The sequence below is a fragment of the Mustelus asterias genome, chromosome 12, assembly GCF_964213995.1.
Source record: "Mustelus asterias chromosome 12, sMusAst1.hap1.1, whole genome shotgun sequence".
Classification (NCBI taxonomy): domain Eukaryota; kingdom Metazoa; phylum Chordata; class Chondrichthyes; order Carcharhiniformes; family Triakidae; genus Mustelus; species Mustelus asterias.
Window position 1 is genome coordinate 30,859,687 of NC_135812.1, and position 20,525 is coordinate 30,880,211.

The 20,525-nt window shown below is 44.9% G+C and overlaps 1 protein-coding gene across 12 annotated transcripts in view; it reads left to right on the forward strand.

Moving 5' to 3' along the window:
* auts2a (activator of transcription and developmental regulator AUTS2 a) overlaps positions 1 to 20,525 on the forward strand; it is a 1,221,519-nt gene that overhangs the window by 172,874 nt on the left and 1,028,120 nt on the right. The gene's annotated exons all lie outside the window — the stretch shown is intronic.

Genomic DNA, 20,525 nt, shown 5'->3' on the forward strand with positions numbered 1-20,525 from the left:
ACATTCCCACTGGGTACACAGTTACAGTATGACATTCCCCACTGTGTACACAGTTACAGTATGACATTCCCCACTGTGTACACAGTTACAGTATGACATTCCCCACTGTGTGCAGTTACAGTATGACATTCCTCACTGTGTGCACAGTTACAGTATGACATTCCCCACTGTGTACACAGTTACAGTATGACATTCCTCACTGTGTACACAGTTACAGTATGACATTCCCCACTGTGCGCACAGTTACAGTATGACATTCCTCACTGTGCGCACAGTTACAGTATGACATTCCCCACTGTGCGCACGGTTACAGTATGACATTCCCCGCTGTGTACACAGTTACAGTATGGCATTCCCCACTGTGCACAGTTACAGTATGGCATTCCACACTGTGCACAGTTACAGTACGACATTCCCAACTGTGTGCACACAGTTACAGTATGACATTCCCCACTGTGTGCAGTTACAGTATGACATTCCCCACTGTGTGCAGTTACAGTATGACATTTCTCACTCTGCACACAGTTACAGTATGACATTCCCCAATGTGTGCAGTTACAGTATGACATTCCCCACTGTGCACAGTTACAGTATGACATTCCCCACTGTGCACAGTTACAGTATGACATTCCCCACTGTGCACACAGTTACAGTATGACATTCCCCACTGTGCACAGTTACAGTATGACATTCCCCACTGTGCACAGTTACAGTATGACATTCCCCACTGTGTGCAGTTACAGTATGACATTCCTCACTGTGCGCACAGTTACAGTATGACATTCCCCGCTGTGTACAGTTACAGTATGACATTCCTCACTGTGTGCAGTTACAGTATGACATTCCTCACTGTGTGCACAGTTACAGTATGACATTCCTCACTGTGTGCAGTTACAGTATGACATTCCTCACTGTGTACACAGTTACAGTATGACATTCCCCACTGTGCGCACGGTTACAGTATGACATTCCCCACTGTGCACACAGTTACAGTATGACATTCCCCACTGTGCACACAGTTACAGTATGACATTCCCCACTGTGCACAGTTACAGTATGACATTCCCCGCTGCGTGCAGTTACAGTATGACATTCCCCACTGTGCACAGTTACAGTATGACATTCCTCACTGTGCACAGTTACAGTATGACATTCCCCACTGTGCACAGTTACAGTATGACATTCCCCACTGTGCACAGTTACCGTATGACATTCCCTACTGTGCACACAGTTACAGTATGACATTCCCCACTGTGTACACAGTTACAGTATGACATTCCCCACTGTGTGCACAGTTACAGTATGACATTCCCCACTGTGCACACAGTTACAGTATGACATTCCCCACTCTGCGCAGTTACAGTATGACATTCCCCACTGTGTGCCCAGTTACAGTATGACATTCCCCACTGTGCACACAGTTACAGTATGACATTCCTCACTGTGTACACAGTTACAGTATGACATTCCCCACTGTGCACACAGTTACAGTATGACATTCCCCACTGTGCACAGTTACAGTATGACATTCCCCACTGTGTGCACAGTTACAGTATGACATTCCCCACTCTGCGCACAGTTACAGTATGACATTCCTCACTGTGTGCACAGTTACAGTATGACATTCCCCACTGTGTACACAGTTACAGTATGACATTCCTCACTGTGTACACAGTTACAGTATGACATTCCCCACTGTGCGCACAGTTACAGTATGACATTCCCCACTGTGCACAGTTACAGTATGACATTCCCCACTGTGTGCACACAGTTACAGTATGACATTCCTCACTGTGTACACAGTTACAGTATGACATTCCCCACTGTGCGCACAGTTACAGTATGACATTCCCCACTGTGCACAGTTACAGTATGACATTCCCCACTGTGTGCACACAGTTACAGTATGACATTCCTCACTGTGTACACAGTTACAGTATGACATTCCCCACTGTGCGCACAGTTACAGTATGACATTCCCCACTGTGTACACAGTTACAGTATGACATTCCCCACTGTGCGCACAGTTACAGTATGACATTCCTCACTGTGCGCACAGTTACAGTATGACATTCCCCACTGTACACAGTTACAGTATGACATTCCCACTGGGTACACAGTTACAGTATGACATTCCCCACTGTGTACACAGTTACAGTATGACATTCCCCACTGTGTACACAGTTACAGTATGACATTCCCCACTGTACACAGTTACAGTATGACATTCCCACGGGGTACACAGTTACAGTATGACATTCCCCACTGTGCACAGTTACAGTATGACATTCCCCACTGTGTACACAGTTACAGTATGACATTCCCCACTGTGTACACAGTTACAGTATGACATTCCCCACTGTGCGCACAGTTACAGTATGACATTCCCCACTGTGTACACAGTTACAGTATGACATTCCCCACTGTGCGCACAGTTACAGTATGACATTCCCCACTGTGCGCACAGTTACAGTATGACATCCCTCACTGTGCGCAGTTACAGTATGACATTCCCCACTGTACACAGTTACAGTATGACATTCCCCACTGTGTGCAGTTACAGTATGACATTCCTCACTGTGCGCACAGTTACAGTATGACATTCCCCGCTGTGTACAGTTACAGTATGACATTCCTCACTGTGTGCAGTTACAGTATGACATTCCTCACTGTGTGCACAGTTACAGTATGACATTCCTCACTGTGTGCAGTTACAGTATGACATTCCTCACTGTGTACACAGTTACAGTATGACATTCCCCACTGTGCGCACGGTTACAGTATGACATTCCCCACTGTGCACACAGTTACAGTATGACATTCCCCACTGTGCACAGTTACAGTATGACATTCCCCACTGTGCACAGTTACAGTATGACATTCCCCGCTGCGTGCAGTTACAGTATGACATTCCCCACTGTGCACAGTTACAGTATGACATTCCCCACTGTGCACAGTTACAGTATGACATTCCTCACTGTGCACAGTTACAGTATGACATTCCCCACTGTGCACAGTTACAGTATGACATTCCCCACTGTGCACAGTTACCGTATGACATTCCCTACTGTGCACACAGTTACAGTATGACATTCCCCACTGTGTACACAGTTACAGTATGACATTCCCCGCTGTGTACAGTTACAGTATGACATTCCTCACTGTGTGCAGTTACAGTATGACATTCCTCACTGTGTGCACAGTTACAGTATGACATTCCTCACTGTGTGCAGTTACAGTATGACATTCCTCACTGTGCACACAGTTACAGTATGACATTCCCCACTGTGCACAGTTACAGTATGACATTCCCCGCTGCGTGCAGTTACAGTATGACATTCCCCACTGTGCACAGTTACAGTATGACATTCCCCACTGTGCACAGTTACAGTATGACATTCCTCACTGTGCACAGTTACAGTATGACATTCCCCACTGTGCACAGTTACAGTATGACATTCCCCACTGTGCACAGTTACCGTATGACATTCCCTACTGTGCACACAGTTACAGTATGACATTCCCCACTGTGTACACAGTTACAGTATGACATTCCCCACTGTGTGCACAGTTACAGTATGACATTCCCCACTGTGCACACAGTTACAGTATGACATTCCCCACTCTGCGCAGTTACAGTATGACATTCCCCACTGTGTGCACAGTTACAGTATGACATTCCCCACTGTGCACACAGTTACAGTATGACATTCCTCACTGTGTACACAGTTACAGTATGACATTCCCCACTGTGCACACAGTTACAGTATGACATTCCCCACTGTGCACAGTTACAGTATGACATTCCCCACTGTGTGCACAGTTACAGTATGACATTCCCCACTCTGCGCACAGTTACAGTATGACATTCCTCACTGTGTGCACAGTTACAGTATGACATTCCCCACTGTGTACACAGTTACAGTATGACATTCCTCACTGTGTACACAGTTACAGTATGACATTCCCCACTGTGCGCACAGTTACAGTATGACATTCCCCACTGTGCACAGTTACAGTATGACATTCCCCACTGTGTGCACACAGTTACAGTATGACATTCCTCACTGTGTACACAGTTACAGTATGACATTCCCCACTGTGCGCACAGTTACAGTATGACATTCCCCACTGTGCACAGTTACAGTATGACATTCCCCACTGTGTGCACACAGTTACAGTATGACATTCCTCACTGTGTACACAGTTACAGTATGACATTCCCCACTGTGCGCACAGTTACAGTATGACATTCCCCACTGTGTACACAGTTACAGTATGACATTCCCCACTGTGCGCACAGTTACAGTATGACATTCCTCACTGTGCGCACAGTTACAGTATGACATTCCCCACTGTACACAGTTACAGTATGACATTCCCACTGGGTACACAGTTACAGTATGACATTCCCCACTGTGTACACAGTTACAGTATGACATTCCCCACTGTGTACACAGTTACAGTATGACATTCCCCACTGTACACAGTTACAGTATGACATTCCCACGGGGTACACAGTTACAGTATGACATTCCCCACTGTGCACAGTTACAGTATGACATTCCCCACTGTGTACACAGTTACAGTATGACATTCCCCACTGTGCGCACAGTTACAGTATGACATTCCCCACTGTGTACACAGTTACAGTATGACATTCCCCACTGTGCGCACAGTTACAGTATGACATTCCCCACTGTGCGCACAGTTACAGTATGACATTCCTCACTGTGCGCAGTTACAGTATGACATTCCCCACTGTACACAGTTACAGTATGACATTCCCACTGGGTACACAGTTACAGTATGACATTCCCCACTGTGTACACAGTTACAGTATGACATTCCCCACTGTGTACACAGTTACAGTATGACATTCCCCACTGTACACAGTTACAGTATGACATTCCCACTGGGTACACAGTTACAGTATGACATTCCCCACTGTGCACAGTTACAGTATGACATTCCCCACTGTGCACAGTTACAGTATGACATTCTCCACTGTGCACACAGTTACAGTATGACATTCCCCACTCTGCGCACAGTTACAGTATGACATTCCCCACTGTGTGCACAGTTACAGTATGACATTCCCCACTGTGCACACAGTTACAGTATGACATTCCTCACTGTGTACACAGTTACAGTATGACATTCCCCGCTGTGTGCACAGTTACAGTATGACATTCCCCACTGTGCACACAGTTACAGTATGACATTCCCCACTGTACACAGTTACAGTATGACATTCCCCACTGTACACAGTTACAGTATGACATTCCCCACTGTGCGCACAGTTACAGTATGACATTCCCCACTGTGTACACAGTTACAGTATGACATTCCCCACTGTGTACACAGTTACAGTATGACATTCCCCACTGTACACAGTTACAGTATGACATTCCCCACTGTACACAGTTACAGTATGACATTCCCCACTGTGTACACAGTTACAGTATGACATTCCCCACTGTACACAGTTACAGTATGACATTCCCCACTGTGTAGTTACAGTATGACATTCCCCACTGTGCACAGTTACAGTATGACGTTCCCAACTGTGTGCACAGTTACAGTATGACATTCCCCACTGTGCACACAGTTACAATATGACATTCTCGACCGCCTGTGTACACAGTTACAGCATGACAATCCCAACCTCTCGCACACAAAGTTTCTGACATGCAGTGTGCATTTATCTCTTAATAATGGGCAGTGACACCTAAGCAGCAGCTTAAATGACAGCCCAAGGTGGTGTCGGCTGAAATATTCTGAAGCCGGGTGTGCTGGGTGCCTTGTGTGGATCGGACAAGCTGGCAGTGTGGTTCCCATGAGGCAAAACATTGGCAAAGTTGCGCAATCAGATATAATAGCTGCTATTCACAACTCTTAAACAACCATGCCTGTGTCTTGGATTGTTGCCTCTGGTGCAGTTTTGCCTTCCTTTCAGTTACAGAAATTCATTTGGAAATTGATGTTTTCCTGTTCTTCCCCAAGTAATTAGGGAACTGCTTTCAAGCTTGCTGTGGCTGTAGATTGAATTCTGTGTGCGGTTGGATTATTTTCGAATGGACGTTCATTCTGATTGCGTATTTGAGCTGATGCTGTACTTGCAGCTCTGCTGTTAGTGCTGACCGTTGTCACGCATTTGCTGTCAAAATTGCTTCATAAAACATGGAAGGTGATGATCTTTAATACACGTGCAAGACAGCCTCAACGCTCGAAACAAAAGGGGGCAGAATATGATCTTGCACACAGTCTGTTTCACGTGTGCAGGTCGGACACCGGTGATGAAGTTTCTCTAAAGTGCATACAGTGACATGTTCCTGCAGAGACTGGGTATTTTGATGCTAATCATTCCAAATGGGCCACAGATCCAGTTTGAAATGCAATTTTATTGTTTCTCCCTCCAAGGAGCGTTTTAAAACGATTGCTTCACAATTTATCAGGGACGGCGTAATAGCAACCTTGTGCTGTAATTCAAAGCTGCAGCACAACATAAACTACAAGTGGTGAGGTTGAGTTACTGATATAGTCATCCCAAAGTCTGAGATTGCGCTTGTAGTTTATGACTGACAGGTTGATATGATGAATGTTGTGGGCCTTCAGGTTGGAGCGATCTTTCACTCCGAATGACAGCAAAATAGAGAGCTGGAATACTGTTTGAATATTCTGAGACATTCCGCTATCCCCGCTACCAGAACTGCAAGACATTCGGTCTCCGAATAAACAGCGCTCGGTTCCTGGCTTGGGTCACTGTCTGTGTGAAGTTCTCCCCGTGTCTGCTTGGGTTTCCTCTGGGCGCTCCGGTTTCCTCCCACAATGTAAAAGACATGCTGGTTAGGTGCATTGACCCAGTCAGGTGCTGGAGTGTGGCGACTAGGGGAATTTCACAGTAACTTCATTCAGTGTTAATGCAAGCCTTACTTTATACTTTATTTTTATTCATTCATGGGACATGAGCGTAGCTGGCTGGCCAGCATTTATTGCCCATCCCCAGTTGCCCTTGAGAAGGTGGTGGTGAGCTGCCGCCTTGAATCGCTGCAGTCCATGTGCTGTGGGTTGACCAACAATGCCGTTCGGGAGGGAATTCCCAGACTTTGACCCAGAGACTGTAAAGGAACGGCGATATATTTCCAAGCCAGGATGGCGAGTAACTTGGAGGGGAACTTGCAGGTGGTGGTGTTCCCATGTACCTGCTATCACAGTGCCACGAAATAGGTTTGTTAGCAAAGTTGAAGTCATGGTGTCAAAGGGACAGTGTCAGCATGGAAATAAAGTTGGCTGAGTTTGCTTTATTTTTTGTTGATATGGCTGGGGAAGCAGCCATAGTTCAATTTGAGGTTAACAATCCATTCAACAGCTTCAGCCGATGCAGTGTGAGTGGTAGTGATGCCACCAGGAATGGATCTCTCAGGGCAGGAGTTCAATGTGTGGACAAAGGCCTGACTGGGATGGCCACAGTCACAATATGAGCTGTTCCTCATGTTTCACTTGGGGAGCCAGTGGCCACATCTTCCCTGGCTGGTCCCGAACCAGTTGAGGGTTGTCCAGATTTTCCGTGGAAGGTTGAAACCCGGGAATTCACCGCTCTACTCTGTTGCGATTGGTGATGTTTACGACAAGCTCGGAGGTGTGCCATCGAGAGGTGAGGCTGCTCTCTGGGTGTTGGGCGTGGAATGTGTTCCAGCAGGGACTAGGGGATTTCCAATGGGTGCATGAGCTTCTTGAGGTCCTGTGTCAATAGGAATGCTTCATTGTCTTTAGCCGATGGCGCTCTTTGAGGAGGATATTTTCCCGGCTTACATCAGAAGGTTCAATGTATGATAGTACAGGAAGCTACTTCAGCTGTGTTGGTCTCAACATCCCAGAAATAATCCTTATGACCTCCTGGAGGTGGATGTCTACCACTCTTATATGACAACTACTGAGCCAGTTTGAACAGCAATTCTCTGCTGTTGGGTAGTCCAGGGCAAGAGTATCATACATTGATTCTGTTATCCAGGTGATACCTGCCAGTTACCATACAAGATTCACTCCCCGTTTGACCTTGGCCCGGTGATCTGGACATGTTGCCAGTCGGTCAATATATATGATACCAAGATATTTTGGCATCAGGTCGTGGGTGGGTGATCGGCCAGAGAACTGGACATGAACTTCTTCCCTGGCCTTCCCTTGTTTTGATGAAAAGCTGAACGATCCAGTCAAAGTCTTCATTTTCTGAATTAGGCTTCCAGAGAACATAAATCACTTTTCTCAATATCCTGACATTCTTTAGCCTAGAAAGTCTGGGCCAAATCATCAGCATATACCTTTTGTGGGAGGGAGATCGCTGGTTTATATGTTGAAGAGAGAGAACTGGGGACTAATCCATGTGAGAGTCTGTTGTTGGTTGTACGTGGACAGCTGATTTGATCTCCAAGATGCAAATGGAACTGTCAGTTGCTCATCATGGAGTTGAATAGTTGGAGGGTTTACACACAGCAGATGCTGCTGGAGAGTTACAGCAGTAGGCCTGTACACCAGCCACGCTGTGTCATTGGCCCAAGATAAGTCAAGAAAGATGACTCTGCCTTCAGGCCTTTCAGTAAACAGAGAGTAGTGGTGAATGTTTGTTTTGCAGACTGGAGGATGTATAGGACGGGATTGCCCAGGGCTTGGTACTCGGACCAGTTTTTCTTTGTCTGTGTTAATGATCTAGACTTTGGTGTACAGGGCACAATTTCTAAATTTACAGATGTCACAAAATTTGGAAGTATTGCGAACTGTTAAAAGAATAGTGATCGACTTCAACAGACTGATGAAATGGGCAGAAACATAGCAAGTGCAACATAGGAAGTGCAGAGAGGTGTGAAGTGATAAATTTGGGTAGGAAGAACAGGAGAGGCTATACAAAGTAACAAACACAATTCTAAAGTGGAGGCAGTGGACTGCAGGAAGGTGGCAAAACTGGTTGAGAAAGTAATGAAGTCATGTGGGATCCTGGGCTTTATAAATAGAGGCATAGAATGCAAGAGCAAGAAAGGCAAGATGAAACTTTAGAAAACATTGGTTTAGCCTCAACTGGAGCACTGTGTCTAATTTTGGACACTACGTTAGGAAGTGTGTGAAGAGTGTGGGGAGGCTGCAGAACAAGTTTACGAGAATTGTGCCAAAGATGGGGGACTTAAAGGTACAAAGATAGGTTGGAGAGGCTGGGGGCTTTTCACCTTAGCGAAGGTAATGTTGAGAGGAAATTTGATAGGGGTGATCAGAATCATGAGGGGTCGAGACAGAGTAGAAAGAGAAAAACTGTTCCTGTTGGATGAAGGGTCAAGGACCAAGAGGACACCAATTTAAGGTGATTGGCAAAAGAAAAAAAGGCAACATGAGGGAAACTTTTCACGTGGTGAGCGGTTAGAACCTGGAATGCAATGCCGAGAGTGTGGTGGAGGCAGATTCACTTGCGCTTTGGAAAGGGAAGTGGATAACACCAGAAGGGAGGAAATTTGCAGGGTTATGGGGAAAGGGTGGGCAAGTGGGACAAACAGAGAGCTAGCACATTCTTGAAAAGCCAGTGGCCTCCTTCAGTGCTGTAACCATTAGATGACTCTATTTTCTAAATCTCCACACCAGTGTATGTCTGTCTGTGCCACTTTAATAATAATATTAATGGGCCACAAAGTTCCCCAAAGCTACACTTGCTCAGTCTCTCTAACCTCACCAGGCATTCAATGGAAATTATGTTTCCGCCTGGGTTTCCCAGGACTTTCGCAGGATATGATGTTGGAGGGCTGGGGGTGGGTGAGGGGCAATGCAGAGGAGCGTACGGTAGAACACGGAATTCCTGGTCACTGCACGTCAAAATAATTTGTTATATGAAGTGGTTTAAAATGCTTGGACATGATAAGCCATTGCTTAAATGTAATTGATCTATTATTGTGTAATAAATGCGTAGTCCCACCATCTTTCAGTACGCAACCTTTATTGGAACTGTGCGCAATTAAATCTGACTGTGGATGCTGAATTATAAAGTTCTTTCTGCTGCTGCATGCACATGATATTCATAAACTAATTATTTAAAAAAGTTAAATAGCTATAAGACATTTTCGCACACATCTGCGACTTGAAAGGGAAAATATTTCTTAAACTAATTAATCTCTAGAGCCATGGCTCACAGTTAAACAGAGGATATGCTGTTTTCTCAGGAATGAATAGTGCTCTGACGATAATTTAGAGCCGTATGTAATTAATTAGCCCCTTAAAGGGCAGTGGTCCAATTGTTGCAAATAGTCACATCCTGAGATCAGTCAGCGGGTAATTGTTTCTCTGTAGATTGGTCTTGAAGTTGCTGGCAAGATTAGCCCCCCCTTCTAGAAAATGATTGGCTTTTCTTTTAATTTCCAAAAACTGTTTTGCCCTGGTAACAAAGTATGACCACTTGTGATGCCGTATCTAGAATATGTGACATTTCAAATGTTGGCTAAAGTGTAGATGATTTGTACTTGAAGCAATATATTCATATATAGTCCATTGGATCTCTTGTGAAGTGGGCTGTGCGTAGTCTGGGGCACGGTTTAGTCACTAACCTAGTCTGTTGGCTTATGTCCATTGTTCAGTTACTTCCTACATGGAAGTGATCTCTCCAGGCCCTGAATCAATCAGAGACTAATTACAGGAAATGTCTCTCCATTGGCACCTCTCCTTGGAGCAGGCTGGGGAATCTCGAGATCAGAGGCACCATCAGGAAAATGCCTGGGTTTCATTATCTCGCTGTATGTTTTTTGTTCTAAGACTGTGCAGTTGCGATATTTTTTATTAATTTGATGTTTGTTCTAGGAAAGGAAGGAATTGTGAGTGACAACGCCATGACTTCGGATTTGCAATGAAACTGTTGCATCATTTCCCCCTCCACCTGCCTGCCATAGCCAGTACAGGCATTTGTTACAACTCATTGTGCAAAACAGTCACTGTGACCTAAAATGTTAATATTATAGTCAGGCCCAATTTCAGCTTGGGTGCGGAGACGGATTTCGGTGCACCAATGGTCACACCTTGATTTGTTCTTTAGGGAAGCACGTATTCCTCTGTATTCCTGGCCTCATGTCATTTTCCTCTGGTCTTCGTGTGATTTGGGAAAGCCTCGTTGTGCAAAATGCAAAGCTGCACCCCTGAGGTCGCTTTCCTCCTCGTGCAATCCACTATGGCTCGCAAAAAGCGCTGTGACTCTGACCCCTGTGTGAAAAGACAGCAATCCTGAGCAAAGTCACACACAGGCCAGATGACCATTTACCGCAATGGTGTGCGGGTCTTCCTGAGCTTTAGCCCTTGGTATGGGAGAATATTTGGTGCCATTCTCCTTGCAGACTGATTTGTCTGTTTCCCCTCTTCTGATGCTCCAGATACACAACAGGTCCTACTGAAGTATCTGGTTGTCTATTTGATTTGATTTATTATTGTCACATGTATTGAGATACAGTGAAAAGCATTGCTTCTTGCACGCTATACAGACAAAACATGCCATTCATAAAGTAGATAGAGGAGAAGGAAAGGATAGGGTGCAGAATATAGTGTTGCAGTTGCAGGTAGGGTGAAGAGAAAGATCAGCTTAATGTGTGATGGGACCATTCAAAACTCTGATGGCAGCAGGGAAGAAGTTGTTCTTGAGTCGGTTGGTATGTGTTTTCAGACTTTTGTATCTTTGTCCCGACGGAAGAAGGTAGAAAAGAGTATATCTGGGGTGCGTGGGGTCCTTGATTATGCTGGCTGCGTTTCCGAGGCAGCGGGAAGTGTAGACAGAGTCAATGGATGGGAGACTGGTTTGCGTGATGTACTGGGCTATGTCCACAACTCTATGTAGTTGATTGCGGTCTTGGTCAGAGCAGGAGCTGTAACAAGCTGTGATAGGATGCTTTCTATGGTGCATCTGTAAAAATTGCTAAGTGTTTTAAGTGGTAAGAGCCGTATATATGAATGTCTTGCCTCTAGTACATGTCATTCACAAATCAAACGCTTGAGAATCTCCCAATTCCTTACTCAACCAATACCTCCATAAACAGATAAATTAGGCAGTCTTCTCCTCACACTTTCAAATGTTTCTGAGCAATGCAATGAAGCTCTTTAGAAAAGCAGCTCTTCATTTCGTTAATATTTAAATGTTAAATCTTTATAAATCACTGATTACACCTCAACTGGCGCTTTGTGTCCAGTCCTGGATACCATTCTCATGGAAGATTGTTGACCCTGGGAGAGGGGAGATTTACTAGAATGGTAGCAAGTGATGAGGGGCTCCAGTTATGAGAGATTGGAGAAGCTGGGATTGTTCCCCTTAAGGGACATTTAATGGACATGCTCAAAATTCTGAGCTATTTTGATCGAGTAATGAAAGATAAACTGCCTCCGTTGTCAAGAAGGTCGGGAACCAGAGGGCACAGATTTGACCATAAGACATAAGAGCAGAATTACGCCACTTGGCCCATCGGGTCTGCTCCACCATTCAATCATGGCTGATATTTTTCTCATCCCCATTCTCCTGCCTTTTCCCCATAACCCCTGATCCCCTTATTAATCAAGAACCTATCCATCTCTGTCTTAAAGACACTCAATGACTTGGCCTCCACAGCCTTCTGCAGCAAAGAGTCCCACAAATTCACCATTCTCCTAACGCACAGTAATTGGCAAAAAAAGTGAGGCAAAAGGAGGAAAATTAATTTTACAGTGACTTGCGACGATCTGGACTGTCCTGCTTGAAACGGCAGTGGGAGCAGAATCTGGAGTAACTTTCAAAAGACAATTGGATATATGTTTTTGAAAAACACAAATTGCAAAAAACTGGGGGAAATGCAAGGGCCCGAGATGAAATGCATCTCTCTCAGTCCAAAGATGTGCAGATTAGGCAGATTGGCCATGCTAAATTGCTCCTTAGTGTCCCAAAATGTGTGGGTTAGATGGATTAGCCACGGTGAATATGCGGGTTATGGGGACACCGCCTGGGTAAGACAGTCTGTCAGAGAGTCGGTGCAGACTCAATGGGCTGTATGGCCTCCTCCTGCACTGTAGGGATTCTATGATTCTCAAAGAGCTGACACAGACATGATGGGCTGAATGGTCTCTTTCTGTGCTATATGATGCTATGACCAATCTGAACCATTCTGTCAAAATGTACCACGGTATGTAATGTCCATTTTGGGATAGTGGGCTTGGTGCCATAGAATAAGCAGGCTGAGAGAAGTACACAGAATCAAGTCGGGTTGTCACGCTTTCCTCAAGTGGAAACTGAAACGTTGAAAGAGAAATGTCAGCAAGCATGGTCACAAGTGGGCAAACAACTCTGGAAGCAGATTAGGGAGAGAAAGCATCAGTTTACCAGAAAGTAGGTGGTAAAACTGGCTGACTGTCTGTGTCTTATTGGAAACTCTGTCAGTATTACAAGGGAAATGATGTTGCATATTCACCGTGCCGATTTGACCCACCTTCCTCTCACCTGAAGTACCCTGGCACGATTGTGCAAGACAGCAACAAGTTCCAGCCACTGGGACGCAGTTTTTAAACACCATTCCAATCCATATTGCTCATCTGAGTACGAAAAGTGGGCAAGTAAATCTTTAAAAAAAAATTTCTGGTCTCCATCACTTTCAATTTTTCCTTCCTGAAAAGACTAATGGGATTGAGTTTGGGATTTCTTGTTTATGTAGAATATGAGTTTTGAAACTTAAATGTAAAGGGTGGGTGCTAGGGGAAGGCTACTGTTCCCAATAGTGAGGATGCAGAGGAGATTAATAGATGATAGAGTCCCGACAGTGCAGAAGATGGCCATTCAGCCCATCGAGTTTGCACCAACTCTCCGTCAGAGCATCCCACCCAAACACACCCCCACCCACCTTATCCCTGTAACCTTGTATAACCATGGCTAATCCACCTAACCTAGACCTAGAAGCCTCGATTGTGGCATGTGGAACACTATTTACCCTACGCAAGAATTGAACCATGGATGAGGGCCTTCAGTTATATGGAGAGACTAGAAAGGTGGAATTTTGAACAGACATGGTTAAGGGGAAATTTAATAGAGGTGTCACCACTTCCTCCCCCAGCTGACTTGCCCAGCCACCAGAGTGGCAGGTTTCACCTGGCAAGTGCGATACTTGATGTCAGCTTCCTCTGCCCTGCATAAAATTCCCACGGTGGCAGGAGGAGGCCCTTAAGAGGCCATTAACGGCTGAAAACACAGTGGAGATGGTATGATGCCACTGCCATGGTGTCCGATTTTACGGCATCCACCTGCCATCCCGCCCTGGCGAGTCTGTAAAATTCCAGCTAATGTTAAGTTGCAGGGCCACAGATGATCAGTCAGCCTACGAGCTGTATCAGGGGACATGCCAGAAAGAAATTAACAGAGAAAGGGAAGATAACAAAATCTGACTGGGGAAACGTGTGTCATTTGTCAGGATATCTGCGCAACGAGCAGTGGCGTCTTTCTGTATTTGGAATAAACATGAATGAACACATCATGATTTAATTTAATATATGAAACTGGGCAGACACCAAACACATGGAGAGGCTGCTTTGCGGAACACGTTCGCAAGCATGACCCTGACCTTGCCATTTCAATTCACCAGCTTGCTCTCATGCGCACTGGATTAGTGTGGCCCTTTAAGGGGAGGGGGTTTCCCGACGGCCATGTGATTGGCGAGGACCCTATGGATCATCTTGGTGGGAAACTGTGCCACTCGACAGGTGGGCGCGTACCACAGGTCGAGGAGCGCAGGCAGTTGAAGCCAGGGAGTTGAACACAGCAGTGGCATCGTAATCTAGTCTGACCTTGTTTTATATATATTCTTTTAGCAATTAAGTCCTTTATTGTTTAAAGCCACATTGAGTCGCCCTCGATCTATTACACTCATATTCCTGTCCTTGGCCTGCTGCAATGTTTCAGTGAAGCCCAATGCAAGCTGGACGAACAGCCCCTCATTTTCCAATTAGATACTTTACAGTCTTCTGGACTCGACATTCAAATTAACAACTTCAGACCAGGGACTCTTTCCTCCATTTTAATTTGCTTTTTTATTGTGAAGTGCCAGTTTATATCTTGTTTTCATGTCTTTCTACACAGCTGTCCTTTATTCTGCCGTTAACACTTACTCACACTGTTACTTACATCCTTGCTTTCTTTCTTTAGCATCTTTGCTATTTAATCTCTCCCGCCCACTAACCTATCCCTGACCTTCCCTCTTGTTCTACCTGAACACAACCCCCCGTTTCCCCACCCCCGGCTTTTACAACAGCATAAAACCCATCACTGCTCCTCAGTTCCAAAGAAGAATCATTTCGGACATGAAACGTTAATTCTATTTTTCTCTTCACAGGTGCTACTGGGTATCTGCAGTATTTTGCTTTGCTATCATGATTTCATATCACTGTTCGCAGAAATTTGTCATAATTAATTAGGTTCATTTCTCACATATTGTATATGATTAAAAGCTTAAGGTAACAAAACATTTTAATGCACACGGTAATTGAAGACAATTAAAAAGAAAATCCTGATTGCTTTTAAATAAAGTGGAGTATTATACAGGCATGTACACGCACCGAAATCCAGTATCAGAACTGTGCCGTTCACTGGATATCACGGACAGGATTTACGGCCTCGTTCATCCCGAAACCATAAAATCCCGCCTGAGGATCCATTGTCCGCCCCTTGCCTGCTCCAATTTCCGTGGCGGGCGGGGCAATAAAATTCTGGCCCACGTGTCTTCTCCCTCCAACCCCTTTGCACTCTTCATGCCGCCCCCCACAACGGAATCAAATGAGCAGTCACCCACCCTGCAGCTCCTCCAGTTGAATGGGAGATCCTGTCTCCCCCTTCCTCGGCAGCAAGCATAAAGAAACATTTGTCCCAGAAATAACTTGCCTGTGCGGACAAACCTCTTCGGCTGTGCGTGAAGTTTGGTTTGAGAATGACAGACTGGAAGACGCAACCATTGATTGCAAAGGTTCTGGTTTCTTGGAACATCCTGTTGTCCTACCTTCCCCCACAAATTATATCGATCAGTCTAAAGCTTCCCAAGCCAACTTAATGTCCGCTCTTAACTTTTGTAAATCCACAATAACTCTATAATAAAGGAGTATTAACTGCTTGCTCCTGCAACAGCTGTCCCTTTTAATCTCCTGTCAAAGTTGAGTCTCATAACATCTGTGAATTTTCCTTTCCATTCCTTTGTAATCAACGGTACAGTTGCCAGATCCCCTAAAGAGTGAGCTTTTTGGCACGCTGCTCTTCTCTGACACTAATCTCAGTGCTTTTGGTATTTGATTCTGCCAATATGAATTACTTCACATTTTGTTTTTGCCATGTCCGTTGGAATCTCTGCTGTCTTGTTGAATCTGACACCTCGTTTTGATATCCCTCCTATTTTTCTCAAAATGCGTGTTCCTGATCGTATATTTATTCCTGGCCGTCTTTTACTCCCGGTCTATTTCAATGCTTGTCCAAGACAGCTTGTCCAAGATCCAATTTTGGATAAGCCCCAACTTCATCCCAGGTGAGCATTGGGAAAAGCTAAATGATCATTTTTAGCCCTGCTGCAAATTCAGTGCCCTTGCTATCTCTACCCACCCCCACCCCACAGTAGTGGGGTGGACGAGACTGTTCACAACCTCTTCAACTCCGAGCTGACCTTCTGACTCCATATCTTGTCCATTTCTACTCTGTAACCCACCTTCACCCCACCTCATGCTATCTGCGGCTAAAAACTGTCATTCATGTCTTGTCATCTCCTGGTTGACCTTTCATTTTGCACCTTCTGTAATACGCTCATTCAAAATGTTGCTCTATCTCACACCCAAGACCTGCTCTTCCATTACCACTCTCACCATTAACTTAGGGTAGGCAGTGGCGTAGTGGTATTGTCACTGGACTAGCTATCCGGAGAACCAGGGTAATGCTCTGGGGACCCGGGTTCAAATCCCACCATGGCAGATGGTGAAATTTGAATTCAATAAAAATTTGGAATTGCAAGTTTAATAAGGACCATGAAACCATTGTCGATTTTTGTAAAAACCCAGCTAATGTCCTTTAGGGAAGGAAATCTGTCGTCCTGACCAAGTCTGGCCTACATGTGACTCCAGACCCACAGTCAATGTGGTTGACTCTTAAATGCCCTCTGAAATGGAGGGCAGTTAGGGATGGGCAATAAATGTTGGCCCATGGTAACAGTTCAGAGTGAGGAGTCTATTACCTTGGATTGCTGGTTTTAAGCTGAATTCATCCACCCAATTAGTTAGATACCAAACACCAGATTGGATGTCACAGGATTGCAAAGTTGAGGAGAGGTTGGCAGCTGTTGCACACATGGGCATCATACAGTGTGCTCAGTTGTGCCCACTTGGAGCTCTGTCAGGCTTATACTCGCTCCAGCACAGGGAGCGAACTGGAGAATCTTGAATCTTAGCTGGACTGTCAGTTTAATTTGTTACTTAATATTTAAACATTGCAGAAAATCGCTTGTGTTTGGTCTTTAAGAGACTAAATAACTGCTTCTCAGTGCTTAGTGCTAGGGTTCTTGGCAAACATCAAGCCTTGAGGCTTTTGAGAAGGCTTTTTAGGAACTTTTACAGTAAACGGTATTAATAATAAAACATGAAATCTCGGCATTTATTTGCAAGTTTTGACTCTTGAGTTTTAAAGATATATACAGTAAACTGTCACATTTCAAATGTCACATTTCAAAGTGTCAAAAATATGAAAATGCAGAAAGAAATTCCACCATGTCATCTGACCTGCAGTCTATGCAAGCGTTAATTTGTCTCTCAATCTCTTAACAACACCTTCAACTCTGTCCCTGTACGAATAAGTTGGGGCTTGTTATGTGGTGTGTGATTCATAGAATCATAGAATACTTCCAGTGCAGAAGGAGGCCATTTGGCCCATTGAGTCTGTACCGACCACAATCCCACCCAGGCCCTATTCCTGTAACCCCACGCATCTACCCTAGCTAATCCCCCTGACACTCGGGTCAATTTAACATGGCCAATAAACCTAACCCACACACTTTGGACTTTGGGAGGAAACCGGAGCACCCGGAGGCAACCCACACAGACATGGAGAGAACATGCAAACTCCACACAGTCACCCAAGGCTGGAATTGAACCTGGGACCCTGGCGCTGTGAGGCAGCAGTGCTAACCACTGTGCCACATTGTTCTTGTAGCTGGGCTGCTGTAGGGTGGAGTTAACGTGGCCAGCTTGAAGATCCTGGTTTAATCTGGGAGTTGGCCATATGGGTTTTTTTCCTATGCTTCTTATGGACTATTTTAAAGTTTATTTATTAGTGTCACCATTAGGCTTACATTAATACTGCAATGAAGTTACTGTGAAATTCCCCCAGTCGACACATTCCAGCGCCTGTTGTCGTACACTGAGGGAGAATTTAGCACGGTCAATGCACCTAACCAGCACGTCTTTCAGACTGTGGGAGGAAACCCACAGAGGAAAACCCATGCAGACACGGGGAGAACATGCATTCTCTGCACAGACAGTGACCCAAGCCGGGAATCGATCCCGGTCCCTGGCGTTGAGAGACAGCAGTGCTAACCACTATGCCACCCACTATGTACCACTGCTGACTGTACACCCGTGTTCTGTGCACCACACATTATAGTAACCTCTTGGTTCCTTTATTTTCTTCAATTTTTGTTTCACCTGATCCTAATGATTATAATCCTGATTTTCATTTGTTTCCTTAACTTCCCAATTACTTCCTTTACTCTTGGGCTTACCTTCACCTTTCTAATTCTGTAAAATAAAAAGAATATGCAGAAATCAAACTATGATTATGAAAAGAAACGTGCATGTAGGTATTTTTGTGTGCCTGGGTGAATGGGGACTGGGGAGGCGTTTGGGAAGAGGCTGGGGAGGGATGCAGTTATAGCCTTTCAAGAAGGAAATGGGACTTTGTCTTAGAAATTGTTTCCATAAGACCATAAGATACTGGAACAGACTTAGACCATTCGGCCCATTGAGTCTGCTCCGCCATTCAACCATGGTTGATAAGTTTCTCAATGCCATTCTCCCACTTTTTTCCTGTAGCTTTTGATCCCTTTACCAATCAAGAACCTATTTATTTCTGTCTTAAATGCACTCAATGACCTGGCCTCCACAACCTTTGTTGACAATGAAATCCATAGATTCACCACACTCTGGCTGAAGAAATTCCTCCTCATCTCAGTTATAAAGAGTTGTCCCCTTACTCTGAGGCTGTGCCTTCGGATCCTAGTCTCATCTACAAATGTTACAGTTCAGTTCTTGAGAGTGCTGCTGGAATTGGTTGAGCCCACCGCTACGATGGTAGCCAGGTTCTTGGAATCTGAAATGCAAAGTTTCACTTGTCACACTTCCTTGCAGTTATTGGTTTGTGCTGTTGTCGCCTTCTGGGCCACTCGTACACCTCAATCAGAATGTCAAAAGCTACTGATGAACAAGATTGTGAAACAGTCTATATTACTTCCATCAGTCCTGGTTTCAATGGTAATACAGCTGAAATGTTTTGATTTTATATCCCCCCCCCCCCCCGGCCCCTACAAATGCTTTGATTTTATATCACCTCCCCCCCATCCCCCTGCTGGGGATTTTATATACCCCCCCCCGCCCCCATTCCCCCACACACAGTAGGGGAGCTTCACATTATTTGCAAGCAAAGCAATATTTACTTAAAATTAATTTAATTCTTGTGATTTGGCATCACAGAGTTGGAACATCAATCCTCACAATGTAGCACTTAATGTAGCGAAAAACGAGAATAAATGTTCCTGAAACCAAAAGAGAAAATGCTGGAAAATCTCAGCAGGTCTAGCCAATTAAACACCACCTATTCTCTCTCTGGACTGCCATTAGCACCTCTTAGCCTTTCCCCTTGGTTTTGTGGCTACGACTCATCTTTCATTCCCTCACCCTGCAGTATAAATAGCTCCCACTCTCTACGCCTTTCAGCTTTGACAAAGGGTCATCTGGACTTGTAACGTCAGCTCTTTTCTCTCCCCACAGATGCTGACAGACCTGCTGAGATTTTCCAGCATTTTCTCTTTTGGTTTCAGATTCCAGCACCCGCAGTAATTTTGATTTGATTTATTATTGTCGCATGCATTAGCATACAGTGAAAAGTATTGTTTCTTGCACGCTATACAGACAAAACATACCGTTCATAGAGAAGGAAACAAGAGAGTGCAGAATGTAGTGTTACAGTCAGAGCTCGGGTGTAGAGAAAGATCAACTTAATGCAAGGTAGGTCCATTCAAAAGTCTGATGGCAGAGGGAAGAAGCTGTTCTTGAATCGATTGGTACGTGTCCTCAGACTTTTGTACCTTTTTCCTGACGGATGAAGGTGGAAGAGAGAATGTCCAGGGTACGTGGGGTCCTTAATATGCTGGCTGTTTTGCCGAGGCAGCAGGAAGTGTAGACAGAATCAATGGATGGGAGGCTGGTTTGCGTGATGGATTGGACTATATTTACGAGCTTTTATAGTTTCTTGCAGTCTTGGGCAGAGC